This window comes from Triticum dicoccoides, chromosome 5A (genome assembly GCF_002162155.2).
Source record: "Triticum dicoccoides isolate Atlit2015 ecotype Zavitan chromosome 5A, WEW_v2.0, whole genome shotgun sequence".
Taxonomy (NCBI): Eukaryota; Viridiplantae; Streptophyta; class Magnoliopsida; order Poales; family Poaceae; genus Triticum; species Triticum dicoccoides.
The window spans coordinates 690,541,175-690,551,245 of record NC_041388.1 but is presented as its reverse complement, the minus strand read 5'-3'; positions in this window follow the sequence as shown (position 1 = coordinate 690,551,245).

Below are 10,071 nucleotides of genomic sequence, written 5' to 3'. Positions count from 1 at the left end.
TATTACGAACCTAGAATTTTTTTCGTTACTAAAAGAAATAATACCAACAAGTTCAAATTAAAAAAAATCGAGCAGTTTGATATTTCTTTGAAAACTCGAATTTTTCCGGTTAGTAACGAATAAAACCAATAAGTTCAATTCAAAATAACGAAGAAGTTCAACTTTTAAAAGCAGAGCAGTTTGATATTCATTTATAAACTCATTTTTTCGGTTACTAAAGAATAAGACCAACAAGTTCGATTCAAAGTAACGAAGAAGTTCGATGTTTCTAACAAAACTCCAATTTTCACATTTCTAAAAACTCCAATTTTAGGTGAGCCCAATTTTTGTGTGGATGTGTTGTGCATGTGCTTGTGCGTAGTACATTTAATAGAACAAAAAAACTATTATGGGTGCCCTCTAAATGTTTGTCCTATTGCTTATGAGAATTGACCCGAATTTTCCTATTGTTTTTGCACATGTTGGATTCAAGGGAAAATGTGTATAAAAAAGGTGTGATTTCAGAAGTTCAGGTGTAACGAACATCGAAGTTCAAACCGAAAGAATGTAAATAAAAAAATCACAGAATTCAAAGGAATAAAAACTATCGAGTTTCATGAAAAAAATAGCACGCGAAGTTCATGATTCAGAAAGTTCGAAGTTCACGTGTACCACATACAGAAGAAAAATGATCAAATAAAAAAGGGACTTCCTAGGCCATTTCACCGAAAAGCAAAAAATGCATAAAATGTCACGACAAAATTCTATAAGAAGTTCCAATTTAAAAGCCGAAGTAGGTTAACGTTAAAGAAAATGAAGTTTTTAATATCTAAAAGAAAATTTTCTAAGTTCAACTAATTTGTGCAAGAAGTTAACAAAATTAGTTGAAAAATAGTTATAACGGATTTTCGATGTTTATAAAAAAATCAGAGAAGTTCAAATTAAAAAGTGGAGCATTTCAAAAGATTGCATAAAAACTGATTTACTCAAAATATATAAAGGTGAAGTTCATATTGAAATAACTAGATGTTCGGAGTTTATTAAAACCTAGGATTTACCCATTCAAAAAATAAAAAACACAACACCATTTTTTGCACTTTTAGAGACAACTCATAAATGAAAAAATGGTTGCTGGAAGTTCACGTGCTCGGCGAGGAAAAGTTCAAAAAATTCTTGTAAGAGAGGTTCACCATGTATTTAGATGTCCAAAATACATAAAAAATATGTTGTTTTTTGTGTTTTAAACTAATTCTCTCAAACCAGAGAGAAGTTCATAGTGATAATAGCCGGAAGTTCACGTACTACATGGTGTGTATTTCATATAAGAAAAATACAATAAAGTGAAATAGAGTGAAGTTCAAATGAACATGCCCTAGAAGTTCGACTACTTCACATAGTGCAAAAAAACAGCACATCAAAAACAGAGTGAGGTTCAAACAGACATGCCCGAGAAGTTCAACTACTTCACACAGTGCGTTTCCATTCGCAATGAAGGCAGAAATCATGATCTCGTCATTTCTCTAATTTACTTCAAAACGATTGGAATATCATTTGTGTAAGTTCAAGTCCTCGGTCGGAGAAAGTTAAAAAAAATATTGTGAGAGAGGTTTGTACAAAAAGAATATCATTTGTGTAACACTGACGAAATGGATGAGAAAATTACAAACAAAAAATGTCACAGAAGTTCAACGTGAAAACAACAGGAAGTTCGACTACTATAGTGAATGAATTTGAGATGAAAAACTTTTAAAATCATCGCGAGTATGAAAAAACGATCAACACGGGAAAGTTATGTGCTTACAACAGCTTTCCACCGGTATATCACTTGCTCAATTCCGGTGAGTGGATGGAGAGTTACGAGCAATGGATGGAGATCTACGAGCAAAAAAATCATGTGAAAAACAGAGTGAAGTTCAGATTCTTCACGCGGTGCATTTTTGAAGAATCTGTTTCGCGATAAAGGCAGACTGCATGATCTCGCCATTTTCGAAATTACTTGAAAACGGCTAGGAATCAGAGAAAACCATCAACATGAAAAAGTTTCACAATTTCTGTAGCTTTTCAGCGGTATATTATTTGCCCCATTCCGATAAAGTTTGTAGAAATTACGGCGAAAATACGTTTTTCGCCATTTTTGAAAGTGACTTAAAACTGTAAAGAATTGGGAGAAACAATACATACCAAAAAGTTTCGCATTTGTTCGAGCTTTCCAATGCCATATCATTTGCTCCATTCGGACGCACGGTTAAAAAATTAGATCGAAAAAACGAATTCGGTAGGACTAGGACCATTTTCTAAATTACTCTTAAACCATTCAAAATTAGAAACAAACTTTCAAGATGAAAAAGTAGCGCATTTTCATAAGCTTTCTAATGCCGTATCATATGCCTCCATTGGATTAGCCGTTTAGAAATGACATTGAAAATACGAACTCAGCTGTTCGGTTTACGAAATTTTACTTTTTTCAAATTACTCTTTAACCATAGGGAATTAGAGAAAACTTTCAACATGTGGAAGGAGCGGTTTTGCAGCAGCTTTCCAACGCCATATTACATGCCTCATTCCGATAAACGGTTTAGAAATGCGATCGAAAATACGATTTACGTTTTTTGTGCGAAGAAAAAACGGTTTTCAAAACTGCTCTTAAATCGCTTATATTTTGCCAAAAATTTAAGTTGGATCATGATACTGATGTTCATAACTTTCCAATGGTATATCGCAAGCCTCATTTGGGCAATGTTGGCGGATGTTCAACCTAGTTCACAGGGAAGTTCAGCGTACTACTAGCGGGGTAGGTCAGGTTGTGATCAGAATATTATTCTGATCCTGTGATCAAAATAGTGGACAAGGCATTACTTACCTTTGTTCTCCTCAAGCTGCCTCTTGGCAAGACCGAGCTCTTTCTCGGACCGCCCGAGGTTCTGCCTCAATGCAGCGGCCTCCGCAGTCAGTGCGGCAGAGGTCAGCAGCGAAGCCTGCATATGCATACAGACATACTTATATTAGACTCCTGTAGACATTATTTGATCCTCTATTCGGCTTTTCTTTGTGAACACCAAACAGAGCATCAGGGGCTACTGTCTATGCGGTAATATTTTCCTATATTTTAAATACTTACCTCAAAGCCTGTTAGAAGGCTGGCACATGCTTCAGACAGTCTGCTCCTGGCGGACTGAACCTTCTTGATCACCGCACTCATAATAGTGCGGTGCTCTTCATCGATGGAAGCACCGCGAAGCGCTCCCAGCAGGTTGTCCGGTGCCTCTGGATGGACAGAGGTCACCGGCACGGGCGGTTTGCCCCTCTTGGAAGGGGGCCGCCCGCCGGAGTCGGGAACCATTGGAGGTTCCGGCGCGGCATTCGGCTGGCGGCCAAACTTGGAGCCCTTGGGAGTCTTGCTCCCTTCGTGCCTGGAGTTTGGAAGGTCGCCTTGAGGCGCCTCCGGGACTGTCTCCCCCGGCTCGGTGCCCCTTGAGACAGTACCTCGATATCGTCCGAGGGCGAGGAGAGGAGGCGGTTGGAAGTGTATCACTATCCATATCCGACGTGTCCAAGGAACCGTCCGACCTAGATACGTCGATATGGGCTCGGGGTGGACTGCATAATCATATTCGACGGTAGGAGAAGCAGTGCAACAAAAGTATGCTATGAGTTACTTTGGTATCCGAATACTTACGACTTCGCCAGAGGCTTGGCCCTGAGTAGCCACTCGTCTTCGCCGTCGGCGGCGGTGGTGGAACAGTCCGGAAGGAGAGTCCTTCCTTTCTTGGACCCTTTGGCCTCCCCGGTTGGGACGGCCTTCCTTTTCTTGTCTCCCCCAGTTGGAGGGGGAGAATCTTCATCTTCCTCCTCCTCGATTTCACGGGAGGAGTGCGTCTCGGAGTTATCGAACGATGTGTCCGATACCACCTGGCGCCGGGAACTCTTTCAGGTTCCCGTGGCCTTCTTCTTGGTCTTCTCCGGCACCTTATAAGGAGCCGGAGTCCGCATCTCCGTCAGGAGAGCGTCTGCAGGGTCTTCGGGCAGAGGGGCCAGACAGTTAATCTGCTCCGATGTCTCCACCCAGTCCTGTCAAAGTGATGACCCACAAGTATAGGGGATCTATCGTAGTCCTTTCGATAAGTAAGAGTGTCGAACCCAACGAGGAGCAGAAGGAAATGATAAGCGGTTTTCAACAATGTATTCTCTGCAAGCACTGAAATAAGTGGTAACAGATAGTTTTGTGATAAGATAAATTGTAACGAGCAACAAGTAACAAAAGTAAATAAAGTGCACCAAGGTGGCCCAATCCTTTTGTAGCAAAGTACCAGCAGGAACAAACTCTTATAATAGGAAAAGCGCTCCCGAGGACACATGGGAATATCGTCAAGCTAGTTTTCATCACGTTCATATGATTCACGTTCGATACTTTGATAATTTGATATGTGGGTGAACTGGTCCTTGGGTGATGTTCTTACTTGAACAAACATCCGACTTATGATTAACCTCTATTGCAAGCATCCGCAACTACAACAAAAGTATTAAGGTAAACCTAACCACAACATGAAACATGTGGATCCAAATCAGCCCCTTACGAAGCAACGCATAAACTAGGGTTTAAGCTTCCGTCACTCTAGCAACCCATCATCTACTAATAACTTCCCAATGCCTTCCTCTAGGCCCAAATAATGGTGAAGTGGTATGTAGTCGACATTCACATAACACCACTAGAGGCTAGACAACATACATCTTATAAAAATATCAAACGAATACCAAATTCACATGACTACTAATAGCAAGACTTCTCCCTTGTCCTCAGGAACAAACGTAATTACTCACAAAGCATATTGATGTTCATAATAAGAGGGGTAATAATATGCATATAGGATATGAACATATGATCTTCCACCAAATAAACCAACTAGCATCAACTACAAGGAGTAATCAACACTACTAGCAACCTACTAGCACCAATCCCAGACTTGGAGACAAGAATTGGATACAAGAGATGAACTAGGGTTTGGAGATGAGATGGTGCTGGTGAAGATGTTGATGGAGATTTCCCTCTCCCGATGAGAGGAGCGTTGGTGATGACGATGGTGACGATTTCCCCCTCCCTGAGGGAAGTATCCCCGGCAGAACAGCTCTGCCGCAGCTCTAGATTGGATCCGCCAAGGTTCCGCCTCGTGGCGGCGGAGTCTCGTCCCGAAAAGTTCCTTCCTATTTTTTTCTCATCGAAAGACCTCATATAGGAGAAGATGGACGTTGGAGAGCCACCAGGGGGCCCACGAGGTAGGGGGCGCGCCCTAGGAGGGGGCGGGCCCCCACCCTTGTGAGCAGGGTGTGGGCCCCCTGGCCTTCATCTTTGGCGAGGATTTTTCTTTATTTATTTTAAGATGTTCCGTGGAGTTTCAGGACTTTTGGAGTTGCGCGGAATAGGTCTCTAATATTTGCTCCTTTGCCAGCCAAGAATTCTAGCTGCCGGCATTCTCCCTCCTTATGTAAACCTTGTAAAATAAGATGGAATAGCCATAAGTATTGTGACATAAAGTGAAAGAACAGTCCATAATGCAATAAATATCGATATAAAAGCATGATGCAAAATGGACGTATCAACTCCCCCAAGCTTAGACCTCACTTGTCCTCAAGCGAAAAGCCGATAACAATAAATATGTCCTCATGTTTAGAGGTAGAGGCGTCGATAAAAATAAAAATACGGACATGAAGGCATCATGATTATTCTCATAACAGCAACATATATAGATTTTGTCATATGATTACTTATGTTCAAGTCATGATCTATTCACAATTGCAATTTATCATAACATAATAAAGAGTCTATGTCAGAGCTAAAAAGCAAGCCCATATACTCAACTATCATTTAGTCCTCCATAATTGCTAACACTCACGCAATACTTGTGGTTACGGAGTTTTAATCGGACACAGAGAAAGATAGGGGCTTATAGTTTTGCCCCACAACCTTTTTACCTCAAGGGTAATGTCAACAATAATGGTTCATGCTCCCCTACATCCAATTAGATATATATATCATGTTCTTTCCAACATGCTGAGCTTGCCAAAGGATAAAATGAAAAAGAAAAGGTGAAGATCACCATGACTCTTGCGTAAGGTAGAAGATAGTAATAAAGGATATGCCCTTCGCAGAGGGAAGCAGAGGTTGCCATGTGCTTTTATGGTTGGATGCACAAAATCTCAATGCGAAAGAACGTCACTTTATATTGCCCCTTGTGATATGAACCTTTATTATGCAGTCCGTCGCTTTTATTACTTCCACATCACAAGATCGTATAAAGCTTATTTCTCCCACACCAATCAATCACACATATTTAGAGCAATTTTTATTGCTTTGCACTGATGACAAGTTACTTGAAGGATCTTACTCAATCCATAGGTAGATATGGTGGACTCTCATGGCAAAACTGGTTTAAGGGTATTTGGAAGCACAAGTAGTATTTCTACTTGGTGCTGAGAATTTGGCTAGCATGAGGGGGAAAGGCAAGCTCAACAAGTTAGAGGATCCATGACAACATACTTTATCTTGGATATAAGAAAGACATAACTCATTACGTTGTCTTCCTTGTCCAACATCAACTCTTTAGCATGTCATATTTTAGTGAGTGCTCCCAATCATAAAAGATGTCAATGATAATATATCTATATGTGAAAACCTCTCTTTCCTTACTACTTCCTATTAATTGCAACAATGACCAAAGCTATGTTTGCCAACTCCCAACAACTTTTAATCATCATACTCTTTCTATGTGAAGTCATTACTCTCAATAAGATCAATATGAACTCCTTGTTTCTCTTTTTCTCTTTTCTTTTATTCACCCAAGATCATGGCAAAATAATCAAGCCCTTGACTCAACACTAATCTTTATTATATATAGCTCACGGACTCGATTACACAGAGAGATCATAATGCAAACTCAAAACTAGATCATGCCATAAACTTTATTCTACTAGATCAAGATACTACTAATAGGATCGAACTAAGAAAAACGGTAAAGATAGGAGATGTGATTGTGATGCGATACCGGGCACCTCGCCCAAGCTTGGTAGTTGCCAAGGGGAGTGCCCATACCCATGTGATTATATCTCCTTGGTTGGTGAAGAAGGTGGAGGTGTTGTTGATGATGCAGGCTTGTCATCCATCTTCCAAGGCATAGGTTCACCATCATAGAAGGATGATCGAGTCTCCGGAATCCTCGAATCTGCAGCCAAACTCATTCTTTTGAATCTATATTCATACACATAGTTTTGGTTTTGCAGGTCATAGATTTGGGCTTGGAGGTGCTCGATCTTCTCATATAGCTTGAAGATGGCCTCCTCGGTGTTCTTGGCATCCGGCTTGTAGTTGTTAGTGAACTCCGCGAGCATCATGTGGCTAGCATTGATTCCATGCTCCACCATCCCCTGGCACTTGAAAACTTGTTGCTCCATTGCTTTGAGCCTCGTCTCCACGCTTCCGGTTCCCTTTGGTCCCTCAACTTCGCGGATGTGCAACAACCCATCACGCATCTCAATGGTTTGAGGGTGTCGCAACACCTCCGCAAGGTAAGGGTTGATGACCTTCTCGAAGAACTTGTCCTTAGAAGCACTTGGGGACGTCATGATAATCTAGATCTGTCAGAAAAACAGCTCGAAACAAGAACAACGAATAATTGCGTGATACGGGAGTCAAAACCTTCGGGAGGATATATAGTGAATTTTTACCGACCAAAATACGTATCGTGCAAGAAAACGGAGTCTGGAAGGCACACGGGGTGCTCACGAGGTAGGGGCGCGCCCAGGGGGGTAGGGTGCGCCCACCACCCTCGTGGGGCCCTCGTGTCCTTCCCGAACTGCTACTTATTTTTCTATTTTTCTAAATATTCCAAAACAGAGAAATATTGCCTTAAAAATTGTATTGGAGTCGGTTTACTTACCGTATCACATACCTATTCCTTTTCAGAGTCTGAAACGTTCCGTAAAGTGTCCCTTATGTATTCCTTCGGGGTTACAGTTTCAATAATATTGGTTTCACCATTTATGGGATTACCTGAGATATAATGTTTGATTCTTTGACCATTTACCACCTTCGGATTTGTGCCTTCAAAGTTGTTGATATTTATGGCACCGGAACGATAGACCTCTTCGATAACATAGGGGCCTCCCCATTTAGAGAGAAGTTTTCCTGCAAAAAATGTTAAACGAGAGTTGAATAGCAATACATAATCACCTACATTAAACTTGCGCTTTTGTATCCTTTTGTCATGCCATCTTTTAACTTTTTCTTTAAACAACTTGGCATTTTCATAAGCTTGGGTTCTCCATTCATCAAGTGAGCCAATATCAAATAACCTCTTCTCACCGGCAAGTTTAAAATCATACTTGAGCTCTTTAATAGCCCAATATGCCTTATGTTCTAGTTCGAGAGGTAAGTGGCATGCTTTTCCATAAACCATTTTATACGGAGACATACCCATAGGATTTTTATATGCAGTTCTATAAGCCCATAATGCATCATCAAGTTTCTTAGACCAATTCTTTCTAGACCTATTAACAGTCTTTTGCAAAATTAATTTGAGCTCTCTATTGCTCAACTCTACTTGACCACTAGACTGTGGGTGATAAGGAGATGCAATTCTATGATTAACATCATATTTAGCAAGCATTTTACAGAAAGCACCATGAATAAAGTGTGAACCACCATCAGTCATTAAATATCCGGGGACTCCAAACCTCGGACAAATAACTTCTTTAAGCATTTTAATAGAAGTGTTATGATCAGCACTACTACTTGGAATAGCTTCTACCCACTTAGTAACGTAATCAACAACAACTAGAATATGTGTGTATCCATTAGAGGCATGAAAAGGTCCCATATAATCAAAGTCCCAAACATCAAACGGTTCAATAACAAGAGAATAATTCATAGGCATTTCTTGACGTCTACTAATATTACCAATTCTTTGACATTCATCACAAGACAAGACAAACTTACGGGCATCCTTGAAGAGAGTAGGCCAATAAAAACCAGATTATAATACCTTATGTGCAGTTCTATCTCCAGCATGGTGTCCTCCATAAGACTCGGAATGACACTTGCGTAGGATCTGTTCCTGTTCATGCTCAGGTACACAACACCTAATAACACCATCTACTCCTTCTTTATAAAGATGTGGGTCATCCCAAAAGTAATGTCTTAAATCATAGAAAAACTTTTTCTTTTCTTTGTATGTGAAGCTAGGTGGTATAAATTTAGCAACAATATAATTAGCATAATCAGCATACCATGGAGTACTACAAGAAGTACTTATAACATTTAATTGTTCATCAGGAAAGCTATCATTAATAGGTAGTGGGTCATCAAGAATATTTTCTAACCTAGACAAGTTGTCTGCAACGGGGTTCTCAGCTCCCTTTCTATCAACAATATGCAAATCAAATTCTTGTAGCAAGAGAACCCATCTAATAAGTCTAGGTTTAGCATCTTTCTTTTCCATAAGATATTTAATAGCAGCATCATCCGTTTGAATAGTTACTTTAGAATCAACAATATAAGGTATGAATTTATCACCAGAAAATACAACTGCTAAAAGCTCTTTTTCAGTAGTAGCATAATTTATTTGAGCATTGTCTAGAGTCTTTGAATAACATTTAATTTCTTATCAACTCTTTGCCCTAGAACAACACCTACATCATAATCACTAGCATCACACAATTTCAAAGGGTAAATTCCAATCAGGTGGCTGAACAACAACATGTGCAGAGACTAATGCTTTCTTAAGTATTTCAAATGCTTCGACACAATCATCATCAAAGACAAATGGTATATATTTTTGCAATAAATTAGTCAGAGGTCGAGAAATTTTTGAAAAGTCCTTAATGAACCTCCTGTAAAATCCGGTGTGACCAAGAAAACTTCTTATACCTTTGATGTCCTTGGGACATGGCATCTATTCAGTAGCATCAACCTTGGCTTTATCAACTTCAATACCTCTTTTAGAAACTTTATGCCCCAAGACAATACCTTCATTAACCATAAAGTGGCACTTTTCCCAATTCAAGACAAGATTAGTTTCTTCACATCTCTGCAAAACTCGATCC